This window comes from Moschus berezovskii, chromosome 1, assembly GCF_049115385.1.
Source record: "Moschus berezovskii isolate FMDL1 chromosome 1, NW_MosBer_1.0, whole genome shotgun sequence".
In the NCBI taxonomy this organism is placed as follows: Eukaryota; Metazoa; Chordata; class Mammalia; order Artiodactyla; family Moschidae; genus Moschus; species Moschus berezovskii.
In genome coordinates, this window is record NC_142460.1 from 99,214,277 (window position 1) to 99,234,911 (window position 20,635).

General features: G+C 39.7%; 1 protein-coding gene across 2 annotated transcripts in view; it reads left to right on the top strand.

The window, feature by feature from the left end:
* Window positions 1-20,635, top strand: part of P3H2 (prolyl 3-hydroxylase 2) — a 195,302-nt gene that overhangs the window by 105,820 nt on the left and 68,847 nt on the right. Inside the window, exon 1 of one of the 2 annotated variants that reach the window (XM_088838281.1) lies at window positions 9,983-10,001. The exons of the other annotated variant lie outside the window; for it this stretch is intronic. The gene's annotated coding sequence lies outside the window, so the exon portion shown is untranslated. Of the gene's footprint in view, window positions 1-9,982; window positions 10,002-20,635 lie in introns of those variants that run through there. 2 annotated transcript variants of the gene reach the window in all.

Below are 20,635 nucleotides of genomic sequence, written 5' to 3' on the forward strand. Positions count from 1 at the left end.
TTGTTATCAGAATGAAGAGAAGACATACTTAAGTAGAAATAATTGCAGCCACATCAATTGTGTGTTTGTTCGTATATGCATTAATGTGTGGGATTTGGAGTAGAGTCACATAGATTTTTCTGTTTGTTCCTTACAGCAGCTCCTCAAAGTAAACCATCTAGAAATCATCATTGCTGTTTCATTAATGAGGTCATTGAAACTAGGAGGAAGTGTGGTGCCTTGGGTAAGGTTCTGTAAATGTAAGGCAGACCCACCTCATCTGTCTGCTTACTATTGCAAAGCATCGACTTAACAATAGCCTTGACCCTAGAACAGCACGTGTTTCAACTGCATGAGCCCACTTGTGCCCACGTTTGTTTCAGTGGTTGAATCCCAAGATGCTGAACTGTGGGTGGGGGGAACTGCATGGAGGGCTGAATATAAACCTATAGGAAGTTGTTTACTTCATGGAGGATGGGTCCCGTGCATTGTTCAGGGGTTAGCTGAAGTGGGAATGACTGTGAGCATCCTGCGATCTATGGTAAAGGGATATTCTCATGTAAGACTAAATCAATAAATCACTGAACAAACACCATGGAGTGTTTTGACCACTCCTCAGTTCTGGAAAGTAAGCTTAACCTCCCCAAGCATTCTGAATATGAAACTCTGATATTGTACTTCTGGATTAGAAAGAAATACCTTGTATTTTGGCATAAAAATAGATGTCTATTCTAGGGGGAAATGTGGTTAAACGTAATATTGTGTCATTAATCTCCATTGCCTCAGAGGAGTCTGTGTTCACAGACACTGGGAGGGCCAGTTCCCCATGGGGGTTTTCCTCCTCTGTTTGTTTAACTAACCTTTCCTTAAATGTCAGGTCAAAGAAGTGAGTGTACTGAATCTTCCCAGTTATTGAATGAATGGCAGTTCTCTTGGGTTTTTCAAGGGAGCCCTTGGTCAAACTAAGTTTAAAATTCCTTTGTGTTCTAAGTCTCCAGTGTATATTTTGGATAGGGATGGGTGGTACAGAATCTAATGATTTCTTTCTGCATTAGTCACAGTGGCATTTTGGACTCTGCTTCTATTTCCATAATAATCTCACCTATTACCGTATAAGGAGCTTGCAGACAACTGTATTCGAGGGAAAGAGAAACATTTACTCTGCCCTAAATTATTGAACAACTTAAAGAGAGGAATGTAACAATCCAAGTTAACATCTGAAAATATATCCACAACCACTTATAATTCATTTTCTCCTTATGCTTATAGGCTTCCCAAGTGGGACCTGGCCTACCAAGCAGGAGATACAGATTCGATTCCTGGGTCGGGTCGGGAAGATCCCCCTGCAGAAAGAAATGGTAACCAGTATTCTTGCCTGGAGAATTCCATGGACAGAGGAGCCTGGAGGACTACAGCTCATGGGACTGCAAAGAGCTGGACACAACTTAGCAACTATGCAACAACAACAATCGTGTGCTTATAGTATAAAAACAAACTACCAATGTGAAGTTGTGGAGTTAGAATGACCTGAAAATTTAGCCTTGTTTTTCTCATCTGTAAAAGGAGATTATTACCACCCACCTTATAGTGACCCTACGGAGCCTGCCAGGCTCCTCCGTCCACGGAATTTTCCAGGCAAGAATACTGGAGTGCATTGCTATTTTCTTCTCCAGAGGATCTTCCCAATCCAGGGATCAAACTCAGTTCTCCCGCACTGCAGGCAGACTCTTTACCCACTGAGTCACCAGGGAATCCTGACACAGTGATGTGAAGAAGACTAAATATGATGATATATTTTAAGTGTTCAGCACAACAGTACAGTGCATGGTAACTATTACTATTGTTATTACTGTTACTATTATCATTGTTACTTTGCAGAAATATGCATGTGTGTGCAAGTGACATTGAACTGGTGAGAAATGTGAATAATTAGCAAAACAGACAGCAGTGGCTAAGAAAATAAATTAAATGTCCTCTTATTAGAAATTATCACAAGTGAGTAGAATTACACTTCCTTATAAATTTTCATATAATTCTTAAACAGTTGATTGTAAAAGCAGACTAATAAGAGGCTAAGAGGATAACTTCATAAAAAGACTATAGAATTGACCATTGTGTCTTCACTTATCTGACAATTCATGGGATAGATAAACCAAACACGTTCATTTTCACTGACTGGTTCAAATCACTTATACTTGAATTAATATGTATGTGTATATATGTATATGGGTGTATATGGGTCTGTGGCATCAAAGAGTTCTCTCTGGCATTAACTTTCTGCCCACTTGGGATAAATTTTCATCATTCCAGTATTCTGAAAAGTTTGGCTTTAATCACAAAGACAAGATCAAGTCAAAGAGAGAAACCTTTCAGAAAATAGAGACTGTGAAGAGTTATAGTGTTCATCTGTTTGCTTGTGAATCCACAAACAAAGCTTGACTCCTGTTCCAAGACTAACAGGAGCTGTAGCATCAACAGCACTCAACATCTCATACCACATGTATAATGTGTTGTGGCTTAGGGGTGTGGCTTGATAGCAAACACATAACTGTGTACTGCTGGCAGTGTATGTGCTAAGGAGAAATCCAGAGGAGAATTTCTTTTTAAATTCATTTCACATTAACCAAGCTGTCTTTGGGACTTGTTTTGGTTATTGTCAGGAATTAGACATATTTACCATGCTGTTAACTGGCTCCATAGAATCAACAAAACTTTCCCATCCCATGTGTGTGCTATTTGCCCTCTGGAAATAATATCTCCTTTTGAAATGTTTTTTGGGATGATTCCCAAACTTGGTAACTGGAGAACCAACAGTAATTTTTTTTTCCTTTCTTTCCTGAGAGAGCAGCTGAGGTGGCTTAAATTTGTACTTGTAAGTAGAATTTCACTGTACTGCTTAAGTCATGGCTGTTTGATTTATGAAGGAAAAATAAATGGCATTGCCATATGATATTGCTTCCTTGAACAAAATCGTTTAGGATATGGGAGACTATTGACAGACAGGACAGCTGGAAAGGGACTGAGGACCAAATGCAACGGAACACAGAAGGAAAACATGGAGCAGGTCCCATGATAGAGTGCTGCCACCTAACTGACTTCAGATCTAAGATAGCATATTAGTAGCCACTGATAAAATATTCTTAAGGGAACCACAATTTTTCTGAAGGCACTCATTGATTTTGTACACACATTTGAAGGGCTACCTTAGACCTATTTGAAATGGCTGTGGCTAGTGGATTGAAGACCAGTTGATAGAAATTTTAAGAGAGATACTAGTCAGCATAAGAGAGGACACTGGAATAGCCAGAGCCGTCCAAAGCTGAAATAGGCTGCTTTGGAAGTTTGTGAATTTCCTGTCACTGGGGATATTCAAGTAGAAGTCATATGATCATTGATAGAACTTTGCAGAGGACTAAGCACCAGAAGAGAGGGTAGAGCTTTGGCCAAGTGACTCTTAAGATCTTTTTAATTGCAAAGAGATTGAATGGAAAAAAGCAGTGGGAGTATAGTAAATTTATATTAGTTTGTAACTTAGGAACTTATCATTCTTTCCACAAATCACATTCCAGATTAAAAAATGAGGTAAACAGAATAAAAATTAATTATTATTATTATTCTCATTAAACACACCAGGCAATTAGATTATGATTCATTACATACCAAAATCAGAAAACGAAAAGGAAATCCCACCAGTTATCTCTGTTGTGAGTTTCTTCTCCTGCAGAGATGGAGTGGATGATAATTGAGCAAGAGAACTGGGAGACGGAATAGCAAATTAAAGAGAAATGCATTTGCTAGAAATCCACCAGCATGCCTGAACTCCAAGGGAAAATACTTATTCAAGAAGTAGAATGCAAATACTCCTTCTTCTCCCACCACAAACATATACACAAACTCCTCTATCCAGATTTTCCTGTTTACTTCCAGTGGACCATTCATCTCTGGCCCTATCCTTGGTGCAGAATCTAAGGCCAGGCAAGAATATAGCAATTATGATTTGTCCAAAGTGGTTCTTCAAAGGTGCTGAACCCTAGCTAGTTCTGGGAATATCCTTAAAGGGTTGAAGTAGTGAGGGCCCCAACTTGCCCTCTGTAGGGAGCCCAGGGTGAGTGCAATGATGCTGAGCTAAACCAGATCCTAAAGATGCCAGTTTTGGAAAGACCAGAAATGCTGAACCCATTCTCAAGTAGATATTTTAGCTTAAGGAATAGTTTGATGTTGGTCAAAAGGGGATGAAAAAGGTAGACAAAGAGAGTTCATGCCAGATTCCTAGATAAATTGTATTTCTAGTAGAATACAGTCTTATTGCCATGAAAGGAAGAGCCCCGAATGAGAATGAATTATTCTTCAGGAATGTATGTATGTGAGAGTTGGACTATAAAAAAAGCTGAGTGCTGAAAAATTGATGCTTTTGAACTGTGGTGTTGGAGAAGAGTCTTGAGAGTCTTTTGAACTGCGAGGAGATCCGACCAGTCCATCCTAAAGGAAATCAGTCCTGAATATTCATTGGAAGGACTGTTGCTGAAGCTGAAACTCCAATACTTTGGCCACCTGATACAAGAACCGACTCATTGGAAAAGACCCTGATGCTGGGAAAAATTGACAGTGGGAGAAGGGGACGACAGAGGATGAAATGGTTTGATGGCATCACTGACACGATGAGAATGAGTTTAACTAGGCTCTGGGAGTTGGTGATGGACAAGGAAGGCTGATGTGCTGCAGTCCATCGGGTCACAAAGCATTGGACACGACTGAGCGACTGAACTGAACTGAGTGTAGGGAGGTAGGGTGAGCCAAAGGGTCTTTGGGTAAAACTTAAACACTCTTTAAGTTTTTCACAGTTAAGTTCCTAAAATGGATTACATTGATTTTGCTATTTATGCCTTTCATTCTTGAAATTTATATCATTTTTTTATATAAAGGTAGCAAGTTAGAAGTCATCTTAAAGATCATCTAGCCCCACACCTTCATTTTTCAAGTGAAGTGGCAGATTCAGAGGTATTGATTGGCTTACTTAAGGTTACTCAACAAGTTGCCACCAGAACCAGAACTAGAATTCAAGTCTCCTGTGTCCTGGTCTCACACTTTCTTTGTTACTTACCTGAGTGTCTCCTTCCTCTTTCCTCTGCAGAGAACTTTCTGCAGTTGAAAACATTAGCTTGAGAGTGTGATGCTGGTGATTGGGAAGAGTGATTTAGATTGGAATGATAAAGATGGCTTCCATGCTAAGACCAAGACATTGGAAAAGTCATAAGACCCCATTAATGGCATAGAAGACAGTGAACCCCTCATTTTGACCTAAGCCACAGAGGATGTTCTGAGCTCAGGGTTGATGTCTACATTTGTTCATTCATTCAAGTACATTCACAATGAAAATTTCCCCTTCAGCCTAATTTCTCACTCTGCCCGTCATCAACCTCAGCTGCAGCCAATTAAGGACTTCTCTGTCAATACATAGCATGCATTTTCAGTTATAGTTACTTCTCTCAGAATACATGTTTCTATCCATATTCACCTGTCAAACCCTATCCCTCTGTCAAGGTTGATCCCAAGCCTCCCTTCCCTCATATAGTCTTACTTCTCTTTCCCCAATGATATACTTTCTCACATAACCATACCTCTTGATCCCCTGTCTAATTTTCTATCAGAAAGAATAAAAATTATTTTATTTCCAAAAATAATGTAACTGGAAAATAAAATTATACTAAAAAGTAAAACTGGAAAATGTACTTTTGGTGACAATAAAATTCAAGAAATTCTCCAGTTTCATGTAGACCTGAAATAAGTATTCATTCATTCATTTATTGTTTTAGTTGAACAAACCTTTGCTAAGTGCCTACACCTCATATCCAAATCACATCTTCTCCTCAAAGACCAGCACGTATTATATTCTTCGTGTTCAGTTCAGTTCAGTCACTCAGTCATGTCTGACTCTTTGCAACCCCATGGACTGCAGCACGCCAGACTTCCCTGTCCATCACCAACTCCCAGAGCTTAGTCAAACTCATGCTCATTAAATCAGTGATGCCATCCAACCATCTCATCCTCTGTCATCCCCTTCTTCCACCTTCAATCTTTCCCAGCATCAGGGACTTTTTCAATGAGTCAGTTCTTCACATCAGGTGGCCAAAGTATTGGAGTTTCAGCTTCAGCAATAGTCCTTCCAATGAATATTCGGGACTGATTTCCTTTAGGATGGACTGGTTGGATCTCCTTGTAGTTCAAGGGACTCTCAAGAGTCTTCTCCAACACCACAGTTCAAAAACATCAATTCTTCAGCGCTCAGCTTTCTTTACAGTCCAACTCTCACATCCATACATGATGACTTGAAAAACCATAGCTTTGACTAGACGGACCTTTGTTGGCAAAGTAATGTCTCTGCTTTTTATTATGCTGTCTAGTTTGGTCATAACTTTTCTTCATGTATCTCTCCCTAATTCTTCACCTGTCAGTAATCAGTGCTCCTCATATATCAGCTATTTACTGTCTAAATTTTGTGAAAATCTTTTCTCCTTCATAGACAGTAAATTCCCAAAGAAGTATTTTTACTGAGGACAAATACAAAGAAAAAAATAAATATTTTTTTATTATAAAATTGGATCAAATCCAGTTTGCTGATACTTAACCCACACCAAATTTCTGGTCTCAGTGTAATATTTCATATGCAAAAATGAGGAAATGATGATTTAATTGACTCTTAATTTTCTTTTCTCATCAAGGATTTTGAACCCATTACCATTTGGCAGTCAGGACCATTCCATTTACCCTCCAGTTCTGGAAAAACTATTTGAAAACCCAGCAGCATGCACAGGCAGGGTTGTTAAAGTAATCATTTCCCTAAAGGATGTCAGAAGTCCTAAGGGAAAATATTTACAAGAAAAATCTGTTTTCTGTTGGAATTTGCAGGTTTTATTCGTCTATTTTTCTCTTCTCTTCTCACCCTTTCCCCAACCCATGTGGCAAGAAGACAGACCTGCTTGTCTTTTCAGTGATGCATTTGTCATCAGGTAGCTGACTGAAGTCTATGCCTATTTGAGTAAATGTCTTTCAGTTAGTTTGCTAACGGATCCTTATCATTACCATTAGCTTGCTTTATTTTTTTAAAAAACTGTTCAAGAATGACTTGCTAGTTCCCTTTGAACCAAATTTCTTTCAGAAAACAACTATCAGGATAGTGCTATAATTTTTAATCAGCTTCCATAATTTGAAAAATTGATAATATAATAAATGCCACATGTTTTAAGTGTTCTTTCTGCATTTCCACATCCTTCTCTTTTGCACATGACTATCTCCTTCTTGTCTGTCTACTTATTGTACCTCTGATGATGCTATCATCTCTTACTCTTTTGATATATATTGTGAGATAGACACTCACACCTCATATGCCTGCCATGTGTAATTGCTGACTAGTCTACAGTGACACAATAAGCAAAACTCTTCACTGTTTGATGAGCGGACAAATTCATGAACAGCCTTTTGTCCAGTTACTAAAAGCCCAAGATGTGCCAAGGAGGTTAATCCCTAGCAACATAATAGCCAATCAGAGCTACAGAGAGACACAGGGTTTTGTGAGTTGAGTATACCGTCAAATTAAAAGAGAGAACATTGTTCTATTTTTTTTTTACAATGCATTAATTTTTTTAACTTGCAAAATCTCATAATCTTCTTTTGTCTACTGGTAAACAACATCTTCAGAACTCTGCCCCTCAGAGAACCAATGGAGAACTCAGGCACGTCAATGGATGATCGCAACACTTTGAGGGAAGCACTATGAGGGGAATTCAGGAGTCTGTCCAGGCATGTGAGATTTGGTTATTCATGCAGACACAGCAGAGGAAATGATGTCTAAGCAAACCATTAAAGATGAGTAAGAAAAAATTAGGACACAAAGATTTAGGAGAATTTTTGAAAGAAAGGAACATAAGACACTCAGAGGGAAGAGTGTAAATGGAACTGAGACAAAATTCAACAGGGCCATAGTTGAGAAAGAAACAGACGATAGTGAGAAGTGAATCTCAGCAGGTAAACCAGGGCCATTTAGGCAGGAGCTTGTGAGATACTTAAGGAATATGAATTTATCCTTAGACTGGGACGGGGGTGGGGGTGGATCCTCTGAAAATTTTGACCAGGAAAAGATAAGATCAGATTTGCATTTTAGAAACATCATTCTGGCTGCTGCTGCTGCTGCTAAGTCACTTCAGTCATGTCTGACTCTGTGTGACCCCATAGACGGAAGCCCACCAGGCTCCCCCGTCCCTGGGACTCTCCAGGCAAGAACACTGGAGTGGGTTGCCATTTCCTTCTCCAATGTGTGAAAGTGAAAAGTGAAAGTGAAGTCGCTCAGTCGTGTCCGACCCTTAGCGACCCCATGGACTGCAGCCTACCAGGCTCCTCCATCCATGGGATTTTCTAGGCAAGAGTACTGGAGTGGCTTGCCATTGCCTTCTCCGTCATTCTGGCTACAATGCAGTAAATAGATTAAGGGTAACAGGAGTTTACAGGAAGTTCCCCACACTGTGTGCCTTTTTACATTTAAATATGATGCCCTTTATGCATACACACACAGACAGATTCTTAGAATTTCATTTGCCTTACTAAATTCTAGAAATCAAAATGGCCTGGTATATTGATTTCCTGATAAATTCATGATAAACCTTGACTTTCACTTACTTTCCCACTTGACTTCCATCCTACTTCTTCATAACACACCTATACCATATATTTATGTTTGAAAATTAGAAAATAAGATAAACAATAGTGATTAATTATTAAGTCCTAAGTTCTCTGACTCCACTTGAACACAGCTACTATTAGTATTTGATGTATGAAATTTTTTTGTGAACTGATATAATATCAGCGGATTCCTACTATACATAGCTTTATATAGTCTGCTTTTTTTCTTTCACGTGTATCATGAGCATCTTTGCATGGCTCATTAGTCTCAGTATAATAGTCTATGAGATAATTATGCTATGATTTAGCCTATTCCTATTGTTATAAACTTCACTTTTAATTTAATCAGATCAGAGTTAGTGTGGAGTCTCATAAATTCTGCTTAACAAAATTGGGATGATATTTCCCAGGCAGCCTTCTCTGTCTAGTTCTCTGGTATTATGGGTTTTCAGCATTTGGCAGGAACTTTACCAGCTAGTTAAAATAATACCAGGGAAGTATCTTCCCTTTGGGAGCTTTTACATTCCGTTCCGTTCCGTCGCTCAGTCGTGTCCGACTCTTTGCGACCCCATGGACTGAGCCTACCAACCTTCTCTGTCCATGGGATTCTCCAGGCAAGAATACTGGAGTGGGTTACCGTTTCCTTCTCCAGGGGATCTTCCCGACCCAGGGACATTAGGAACTTACAATAAAGTGAAAGGGATGCTTAGAGGGAAGAGTTTTGATCAAATTCCATTTCAGAATAAACCAAACTGAGAGGTTTAAGTACCATACATTAAAACAGCTGTACCATTCCAGAATGCCTCGAAAAGAAGATTCATTTGCCTTGAATATTTTGGTCTTATCCTGAGAAATTATAAAGGAAACAGGTATTTTAATTTTCATTTGGAACTCTATTTTTTCCTTAACTTTGTTTCCCACTCTCTTTTAAAGTCAAAACTGGCCTACCAACATAATTCATGATATTTTGATGGAAAGAACACTGAATTAAAAAGTATAATACCCTAATTTAGTTGCCAGAATTGTCATTGATCAGCTTATCACTTGGGAAGATACAGCAGTGAGATGAAGGGCCAGAGTTCTGGTATAACTCATTGGGTTTAAAATCAGATTTAGCTACTTATGGTATTTAGTTTTCTCAATTGTAAATAAAGTTATTGATTCCTCCTTCACTGTTATTTTCATTTTTAGAATGTAATATATTACTCTGCTAAGACTGCCATAACAGAACACCACAGACTGGGTGGCTTAAACAGCAGACATTCATTTTCAGTTCTGGAGTCTAGAAGTTCAAGATCAAGTTGTCTGCAGTGTTGGTTTCTCTGAAGGCCTCTCTCCTTGGTTTGCAGGTAGTCACCTTTCCCTGTGTCCTCACATGGTCTTTCTTCTGTGCACTAGTATCCCTGATACCTGTCTCTGTGTCCTAAACTTTCTTATAAAAATACAAGTCAGACTGGATGAGGGCCTCTCCTAAAGTCCTCATTTTAACTTAATTGCCTCTTTAAAGACCTTATCTCCAAATACAGTCACATTCTTAGGTCCTAGGGTGAGAATTCACCTATATTCACATATGAATGTGATATGTGAACACAAATATTCACGTACAAATATGATGATATATGCCATTTATTTCACGTTTCTGGCATATTATATGCTCAATAATAGTAGCAACTAAATATTTAACATCTCTGAGCTATTTTTGTCATTGTGGAAATTGGGAAGTTCACATCTGCTCCGCCTACACATGATAATGACTTGAGATTAGTTCTGTTAAATTTCTTCATAAAATAAGTGGTAGGGCACTGTTGTTTATCTTAAGTATACATACACTTACTTTCTTCCCTTTAAGGAAGTGGACATTTGTTCTGAGTTTCTTTTCCACTAGAACTGGGAGTAGGAAGAGTAGGATTTAGGGATCCATTTACTCATAGGTCTCAGTATCCTCACTTCCTGAACAGGAAAGCACGAGGTTAATAATTGCAATTCATATACCCTTTCTTATAAGACTTCATCTGATCACATGGGCATGAGGCAATGATTAATGAAAATGTAACAGAATCTCTCTGCCTCACTGTCTCTAGGGAAAGGCAAGGGAGAATTCCTTTAGTGCCTTGTGGGAGTGTTTTCAAATGAAAAGAATGAACACAGCTTATTTTATTTTGGAGTAGGACCACATGTTCTTCTGAGTAGAAAGAGCAGAGATGGCAACTCCTAAATAAAAGGCTGAATTCATTTTAATAATTTGACTGAGATTCCTTTCTGATTGAAAATTGGACTTGCCATGGAGTCTTTAAAAGGCTTTATGCTTTGAAAACCTTAAATTGGCTTTAGATTAACAGAAAGTTGGTCTTTCAGTAATGGGAAATGCAGCAATTTAGCACTCTGTTGGCATGCTTGACCAGTTGTAACTTTCAGAGTGTGATTATGTGACCTGATTCCATAATAAGCAGGATCCAAAGCCAAATCAAGACCTATTTGGAGGGGGAGGGGTGAACTGGCATCTGGAGCTCAGTGGATTGAACTTAGCTGCCTATCTCACTACAGATATAGAAGTATATCTCCTAGTATACCATAGTAACCTAGACTTCAGTTCAGTTCAGTCTCTCAGTCGTGTCCGACTCTTTGCGACCCCATGAATCACAGCATGCCAGACCTCCCTGTCCATCACCAACTCCTAGAGTTCACTGAAACTCACGTCCATCGAGTCGGTGATGCCATCCAGCCATCTCATTATCGGTCATCCCCTTCTCCTCCCGCCCCCAATCCCTCCCAGCATCAGAGTCTTTTCCAGTGAGTCAACTCTTCGCATGAGGTGGTCAAAATATTGGAGTTTCAGCTTTAGCATCAGTCCTTCCAGTGAACACCCAGGATTGATCTCCTTTAGAATGGACTGGTTGGATCTCCTTGCAGTCCAAGGGACTCTCAAGAGTCTTCTCCAGCACCACAGTTCAAAAGCATCAATTCTTCGGCGATCAGCTTTCTTCACAGTCCAACTCTCACATCCATACATGACCACGGGAAAAACCATAGCCTTGACTAGACAGAACTTTGTTGGCAAAGTAATGTCTCTGCTTTTTAATATACCATCTAGGTTGGTCATAACTTTCCTTCCAAGGAGTAGGCATCTTTTAATTTCATGGCTGCAATCAGCATCTACAGTGATTTTGGAGCCCAAAAAAATAAAGTCTGACACTGTTTCCACTGTTTCCCCATCTATTTGCCATGAAGTGATGGTACCAGATGCCATGATCTTAGTTTTCTGAATGTTGAGCTTTAAGCCATCTTTTTCACTCTCCTCTTTCACTTTCATTAAGAGGCTCTTTAGTTCCTCTTCACTTTCTGCCATAAGGATGTTGTCATTGGCATATCTGAGGTTATTGATATTTCTCCCAGCAGTCTTGATTCCAGCTTGTGCTTCTTCCACCCCAGCATTTCTCATGATGTACTCTGCATATAAGTTAAATAAGCAAGGTGACAATATACAGCCTTGACATACTCCTTTTCCTATTTGGAACCAGTCTGTTGTTCCATGTCCAGTTCTGACTGTTGCTTCCTGACCAGCATACAGGTTTCTCAAGAGGCAGGTCAGGTGGTCTGGTATTCCCATCTCTTTCAGAATTTTCCACAGTTTATTGTGATCCACACAGTCAAAGGCTTTGGCATAGTCAATGAAGCAGAAATAGATGTTTTTCTGGAACTCTCTTGCTTTTTTGATGATCCATCGGATGTTGGCAATTTGATCTTTGGTCCTCTGCCTTTTCTAAAACCAGCTTGAACATCTGGAAATTCATGGTTCATGTATTGGTGAAGCCTGGCTTGGAGAATTTTGAGCATGACTTTACTAGCATGTGAAATGAGTGCAATTGTGCGGTAGTTTGAGCATTCTTTGGCATTGGAATGAAAACTGACCTTTTCCACACCCCTGACCTTGAGCATGGGGTAGCTCTTCTTGGCCAGGCTTTTGCACAGCCTGTTGCAGCCGGGAGCTTCTAGAACCTAGACTTCTTTCCTATGAGATGGAGATGTTTCGGTAAGTGAGTTTCAAAGGATTTCAGTCACTCTATTTGCTCTCAAAGTTTCAAGTGCTCCTCTGAGTATGACAAAATATGTGCTTAACTTCAAACCCATACCATGCTGGCCTCAGCCTAATTTTTAAGTATTCTCGTGTATTCTAAACCACACTGTCAATACTTTCACTCCCAATGAACTAAACCTTATGCATGGAGAATACTCTTTATTGGTATCTTACCAATGATGAAATGCCCTTCCTGGTGCTTCTATTGAGATTCCATTCACCTTTCAAGGTCTGTTACAAATGCCATATTCATAATAACATCTCCATGAAGAATTATAGTATCTGTTGTGATTTCTCTTATAGTGCCACACTCAACCCTGAATTATAGGTGTTTGTCAGATGTCCTACCCTGCCCGCCAGTGTGCACGCGTGCTAAATCACTTCAGCCATGTCCACCGCTTTATGACCCTATGGACTATAGCCCACCAGGCTTCACTGTCCATAGGATTCTCCAAACAAAAATACTGGAGTGGATTACCATGCCCTCCTCGAGGGGATCTTACTGATCCATGGATGGAACCTGTTTCTCTTAAGTCTCCTGCATTGTCAGGTGGATTCTTTACCACTAGTGCCACCTGGGAAACCCCCTACCCCCAGATTAGCTACTAAAAAAGCAGTAATTGTCTCACTTTTCCCCTACCATCCACACCCACCCAATACCCAGCATGCTGCTGCTGCTGCTGCTAAGTTGCTTCAGTCGTGTCCGACTCTGTGCAACCCCAGAGATAGCAGCCCACCAGTCTCCCCCGTCCTTGGGATTCTCCAGGCAAGAACACGGGAGTGGGCCACTAGGACCTCATTAAATGTTGGTCAGTTGAACCAAACGACAAAGTAAAGTAGCCTGAACCTCAGTGTCCTTAAACGTGTATGTGTGTTCTCAGTCACTTAGTTGTGTCCGACTCTTTGCAGCCCCATGGACTGTAGCCCACAAGGCTCCTCTGTTTATGGAATTTTCCCTGCAAGAATTCTGGAGCAGGTTGCCATGAACTCCTAAGGAGATCTTCCCAAACCAGGGATTGAACCTGAGTCTGAATCTCTTGTATCTCCTCCATTGGCAAGTCCTTTACTACTAGTGCCACCTGGGAAGCCCTTCCCTAGAAGTACAAAGCTTATATTGCCCTATGCAAATGAAGTGGGAACATTGAACTCCATATGTGGAAGTTCATAATGGCAATTTTTTCTTAGTACAAAGGGAATATGCAGCTGCTAAACTCCGCCACAAAGTAACATTTTGAGGGGAAAGAAGCCAGTGTAAACCCACAGTATGTGCAAAATCAAAATCAGAAACCCTGAGTTTTTTTTTAACCACTGAGTATAATTTTATAGTTATTTGATTTTTTTTTAAAGCTATCCAGTCTGTGAATTTTTATTGTTGTATTTTTAAAAAATACATGTATCATAAATTTACCATCTTAACCATTTTAAAATATACAATTTCAGTGACATGATTTTTCTAGGCTGTAGTTCAATTCAAACCAGTTCTTCATTTGAACCCAATCCTACAGTTCTCTACTGTACTCATTAGCAGCCACTTGGCAGCTTTAATTTGGCTTACTCTGGGTGGCATGGAGAAAAACATTCTTTTATGTCTTTTGGTGGAGAAGGCAATGGCAAGCCAGGGATATGTTTTAGGTGAGCTTTTTTATATGTCCTTGTCTAAAATGGTACATTCTTTATCTTCCTGCTGAATATGGAGGATTGACCACTTAGCCTTACATGAAACGAAGTTTACTAGAAACACCATTAACTTTGGAATCAGAAGACCATGTTGTAAGATCTAACACTTCTAGTAGGATTCATGTGACCCTGAAAACAGTTTTTCACCCCATCTTTTAGTTATCTTAATTGTGTAATAGAGGAGGAAGTCTTACACCAAATGATGTCTAAGGATCATTTCAGTCTCTGCATTTAGTGATTCTGGGCTCACTTACATGTAAGGCCATTCTTTCATCAAAGGCAATGGAATTTACCCAAAATATGGGTTGCTATATACATACCAACAAAGTAGAGTCTCAGAAAATTGACTGGTAGTCCGTTGAGTCACTGAAACAGGAAGGTGGCTTTCTGGCTAAAAAAAATATATTTTAAATATAAAATTTAAATATTTTAAATATTTAAATTTAAATATTCGAATATTTTATAATATATTATATATATATATTCCATTCATAGAAATGAACAATCACAATAGCATATTAAAGATTCTAAAAGTCTTCCCCTATTTAAATGTTTACCCTTTAATACAGTTTAGCAGGCAATTAATTATAAAAACTTTTTGTTTTAAATGTCTCATGACCATCCAGGAAAGTACACTTTTTAGCAAGATAAAGGTTAACTACAAACTCAATGACATTTCCCCCTGTGCTTGTGGATTGCTCTGAGTTACTTGTAATAATTGATCATGGCTTCATCCTCAGAGGTCTTTTCTTACTTCCTCTGGCCATAGACTCCAAGTGTGCCTCAAGTGAAGACCTTGCCCAGTCAACTGATCAGTTTTCCAGTCTAGATTCTTCACTGCTAAAGAGCTGTCTTCTTTTGCATGCCTCTCATTATGCCAAACGCAACCTAGTTCAAAATGAAATGATTATTTTCTTCAACCCACAATAAAATTTTGGAATCACCTAAAAGCTGATTTCCACTGCTGTTTCAATCATTTTCCAAAACTGACTGTCTGAAATTTTAAGGATGTTCTTAATTTTTGCATTTCCTTTGACTAATGCAGTTGACAGAATTGGATTCCCCCAAAATTAACATGTTAAATCTTTAATTACCAACCTGATGGCATTTGGAGATAAGGGATTTAGGAGGTAATTAGGTTTAGATGAGGTCATGAGAGTGGGGCACTCTTGATAGGATTAATGCCTTTGTAAGAACAGACACCAGAGAGCTTGCTCAGTACTTGTGGGGACAAAAGGAGAAGGTGACCATCTGCAAACCAAGAAGAGAGTTTCCACCAAAACCTGGCCTTACTTGCATTCTGATCTCAGAGATCCAGACTCCAGAAATATGAGAACATAAATATCTTTTGTTTAAGCCACCCGTTCAATGTATGTCATTACGACAGCTCAAGCCAAGACAATCAACTTGCTTCTTTTTATAAGAAAAATATTATGATGTTTCCCAGAAATTTTGCCTTTTCTCCAGTTTCTTTTTACTTCTAGATTATCCTGCAAAAACCAGGCTAACTTTCCTACAAGAGGAAGGCTATCAAGTTGGTGACATAGCACCATTGTTATACTCTTCTCCCTGATGCGAAATGAAATGTATTTCCGACTTCTGATTTCCAGGTCTGCGTGTAAGGAGCTTGGATGTTGCCATATCATCCTAGCAACAAGTAAAAGGCTAAACAGAGAGTAAAATCAACAATTATTCTAGGATCCATAAATGAGGTTGAGACTACAGAGCAAACCAACTGCTTCCAAGACTGGAAAGACAAAGAGATGAATACAGGTTGGCTTGGCTTATGAAGCAGAGACCCATGAGCAGAAACCATTCAGGGATCAGTACAGGGGTAGGAAAATCTGAACTGTAGTCAACAAATTGCGTTTGGTTCAGTGTGGACAATTCTGAGAGTTAAAAACTTCGGGTTGGTGGAGGCAGCCATAGAGGGGCACACTCAATATTGTGAGATTTACCTCTAGGAACATAACTCGGTTCTCCCAGTAAGTATTAGAGAAAAATCTGCTCATGCTCCTTGCAGTGGACAAGGAACTATTCTGAAGTATACTAGAGAAACTTCTTCTTAACAAGGCTCATCTTCAGGAAAAACTAACTAACCAGTGCCTAACTTGTTTTAGTGTTATCAGAGACTAAGTCACTGGGGGGAAGGGACCTGCAACTTTAATGAGTTTACTTTTTAGTTCTAATTTTTTTTCAGGAGGACTAGAGTCTTTGGGACTTCCTATATATAGTATCATGTCATCTGCAAATAGTGACAGTTTTACTTTTTCCTTTACAACTTGGATGCCATTTATTTCATTATATTTGTAATTGCTCTGGCAAGGACTTTCAATATTATATTGAATAAAAGTGGTAAGAGTGGCAATCATTGTCTTTTTACTGATCTTAGAGGAAATGTTTTCAGCTTTTCAGGGTTGACTATGATGTTAGCTGTCAATTTGTCATAGTAGTAGTAGTAAAGTCACTCAGTCGTGTCCGACTCTTTGCGACCCCGTGGACGGTACCATACCAGGCTTCTCCGTCCATGGGATTCTCCAGGCAAGAATCCTGGAGTGGGTTACCATTTCCTTCTCCAGGGGATCTTCCCGACCCAGGGATCGAACCTGGGTTTCCCGCATTGGAGGCAGATGCCTTAACCTCTGAGCCACCACGGAAGCCCGAATTTGTCATAAATAGCCTTTATTATGCTGAGATATGTTTCCTCTTTGAGTGGTTTGTTGAGAATTCCTGTCATAAATGGATGCTGAATTTTGTCAAATCTCGTTCTGCATCTGTTGAGGTAATCATGTGACTTTTATTCTTCATTTTGTTAATGTGGTGCATCACAATGATTGATTTATGAATGTTAAGTCATTCTTTTATCCCTGGAATAAATCCCACTTAATTCATAATTAAGTAAATAATTCTTCTGCATGAATGGGTGTATGCTCAGTTGTGCCCAGTTCTTTCGAACCCCATGGATTGTGGTCCACAAAGCTTCTCTTTCCATGGAATTTTCCAGAATACTAGAGCAGATTGCCATTTCCCACTCCAAAAGATCTTCCTGATCCAGGGATTGAACCTGAGTCTCTTGAGTCTCTTGCATTGGCAGGCAGGTTCTTTACACTGTGCCACCTGGGAAGCCCCATATAATTCTTTTAATACACTGCTAAATTTTGTTTACTAATATTTTGTTGTGGATTTTTACATCTATATTCCCCAGGGATCAGTTCAGTTCAGTTCAGTCGCTCAGTCATGTCCGACTCTCTGCGACCCCAGAATCACAGCACGCCAGACCTCCCTGTCCATCACCAACTCCTGGAGTTCACTCAAACTCATGTCCATCGAGTCGGTGATGCCATCCAGCCATCTCATTCTCCGTCGTCCCCTTCTCCTCCCGCCCCGAACCTTTCCCAGCATCAGAGTCTTTTCCAGTGAGTCAACTCGTCCCATGAGGTGGCCAAAGTATTGGAGTTTCAGCTTTAGCATCAGTCCTTCCAATGAACACCCAGGATCGATCTCCTTTAGAATGGACTTGTTGGATCTCCCTGCAGTCCAAGGGACTCTCAAGAGTCTTCTCCATCACCACAGTTCAAAAACATCAATTCTTCAGCAATCAGCTTTCTTCACAGTCCAACTCTCACATCCATACATGACCACGGGAAAAACCATAGCCTTGACTAGATGGACCTTGGTTGGCAAAGTAATGTCTCTGCTTTTTAATATGCTATCTAGGCTGGTCATAACTTTCCTTCCAAGGAGTAAGCGTCTTTTAATTTCATGGCTGCAGTCAGCATCTGCAGTGATTTTGGAGCCCGAAACAACAAAGTCTGACACTGTTTCCACTGTTTTTCCATCTATTTGCCATGAAGTGATGGGACCAGATGCCGTGATCTTTGTTTTCTGAATATTACGCTTCAAGCCAAACTTTTCACTGTCCTCTTTCACTTTCATCAAGAGGCTTTTTGTTCCTCTTCACTTTCTGCCATAAGGGTGGTGTCATCTGCATATCTGAGGTTATTGATATTTCTCCCGGCAATCTTGATTCCAGCTTGTGCTTCTTCCAGCCCAGAGTTCCTCATGATGTACTCTGCATAGAAGTTAAATAAGCAGGGTGACAATATACAGCCTTGATGTACTCCTTTTCCTATTTGGAACCAGTCTGTTGTTCCATGTACAGTTCTGACTGTTGCTTCCTGACCTGCAAACAGGTTTCTCAAGAGCCAGGTCAGGTGGTCTGGGATTCCCATCTCTTTCAGTATTTTCCACAGTTTATTGTGATCCACACAGTCAAAGGCTTTGGCATAGTCAAGAAAGCAGAAATAGATGTTTTTCTGGAACTCTCTTGCTTTCTCCATGATCCAGCAGATGTTGGCAATTTGACCTCTGGTGCCTCTGCCTTTTCTAAAACCTGCTTGAACATGTGGGAGTTCTCGGTTCACATATTGCTGAAGCCTGGCTTAGAGAATTTTGAGCATGATTTTACTAGCGTGTGAGATGAGTGCAATTGTGCAGTAGTTTGAGCATTATTTGGCATTGCCTTTCTTTGGGATTGCAATGAAGACTGACCTTTTCCAGTCTTGTGGCCACTGCTGAGTTTTCCAAATTTGCTGGCATGTTGAGTGCAGCACTTTCACAGCATCATCTTTCAAGATTTGAAGTAGCTCAACTAGAATTCCATCACCTCCACTAGCTTTGTTCGTAGTGATGCTTTCTAAGGCCCACTTGACTTCACATTCAAGATGTCTGGCTCTAGGTTAGTGGTCACGTTATCGTGACTATCTTGGTCATGAAAATCTTTTTTGTTTAGTTCTTCTGTGTATTCTTGCCACCTCTTCTTAATATCTTCTGCTTCTGTTAGGTCCATACCATTTCTGTCCTTTATCGAGCCCATCTTTGCATGAAATGTTCCCTTGGAATCTCTAATTTTCTTGAAGAGATCTCTTGTTTTTCCTATTCTGTTGTTTTCCTCTATTTCTTTGCATTGATCACTGAGGAAGGCTTTCTTATCTCTCCTTGCTATTCTTTGGAACTCTGCATTCAGATGCTTATATCTTTCCTTTTCTCCTTTGCTTTTCACTTCTCTTCTTTTCACAGCTATTTGTAAGGCCTCCTCAGACAGCCATTTTGCTTTTTTGCATTTCTTTTCCATGGGGATGGTCTTGGTCCCTGTCTCCTGTACAATGTCATGAACCTCCATCCAGAGTTCATCAGGTACTCTCTCAGATCTCGTCCCTTAAATCTATTTCTCACTTCCACTGTATAATCATAAGGGATTTGATTTAGGTCATATCTGAATGATCTAGTGGTTTGCCCTACTTTCTTCAATTTAAGTCTGAGTTTGGCAATAAGGAGTTCATGATCTGAGCCACAGTCAGCTCCTGGTCTTGTTTTTGCTAACTGTATACAGCTTCTCCATCTTTGGCTGCAAAGAATACAATCAATCTGATTTCAGTGTTGACCATTTGGTGATGTCCATGTGTAGAGTCTTCTCTTGTGTTGTTGGAAGAGGGTGTTTGCTATGACCAGTGCATTCTCTTGACTAAACTCTATTAGCCTTTGCCCTGCTTCATTCCGTGTTCCAAGGCCAAATTTGCCTATTACTCCAGGTGTTTCTTGACTTCCTGCTTTTGCATTCCAGTCCCCTATGATGAAAAGGACATCTTTTTTGGGTGTTAGTTCTAAAAGGTCTTGTAGGTCTTCATAGAACTGTTCAACTTAGGCTTCTTCAGCGTTACTGGTTGGGGCAAAGGCCTGGATTTCTGTTAATATTGAATGGTTTGCCTTGGAAACGAACAAAAATCATTCTGTCGTTTTTAAGTTTGCATCCAAGTACTGCATTTCGGACTCTTTTGTTGACCATGATGGCTACTCCATTTCTTCTAAGGGATTCCTGCCCACAGTAGTAAATATAATCGTCATCTCAGTTAAATTCACCCATTCCAGTCCATTTTAATTCACTGATTCCTAGAATGAATAGGGGACGTTAATTTTCTTCTTTTGTAGTGTCTTTGTCTGGTTTTGGTTTTAGGGTAATGCTGTCCTCATAAAATAAATTTGGAATTATTTCTTCCTCTTCAATTTTTTTTTGAGAAAGATAAGTAGTAATTCCTCTTTAATTGTTTGATAGAATTCACCTGTGAAGTCATCTGGACCTAGATTTTATTTTAGGGTAGCTTTTAAAATTACTGTTTCTATTGCATTACTAGCAAATCAGTCTATTCAGATTTTTTTATTTATTCACAATTC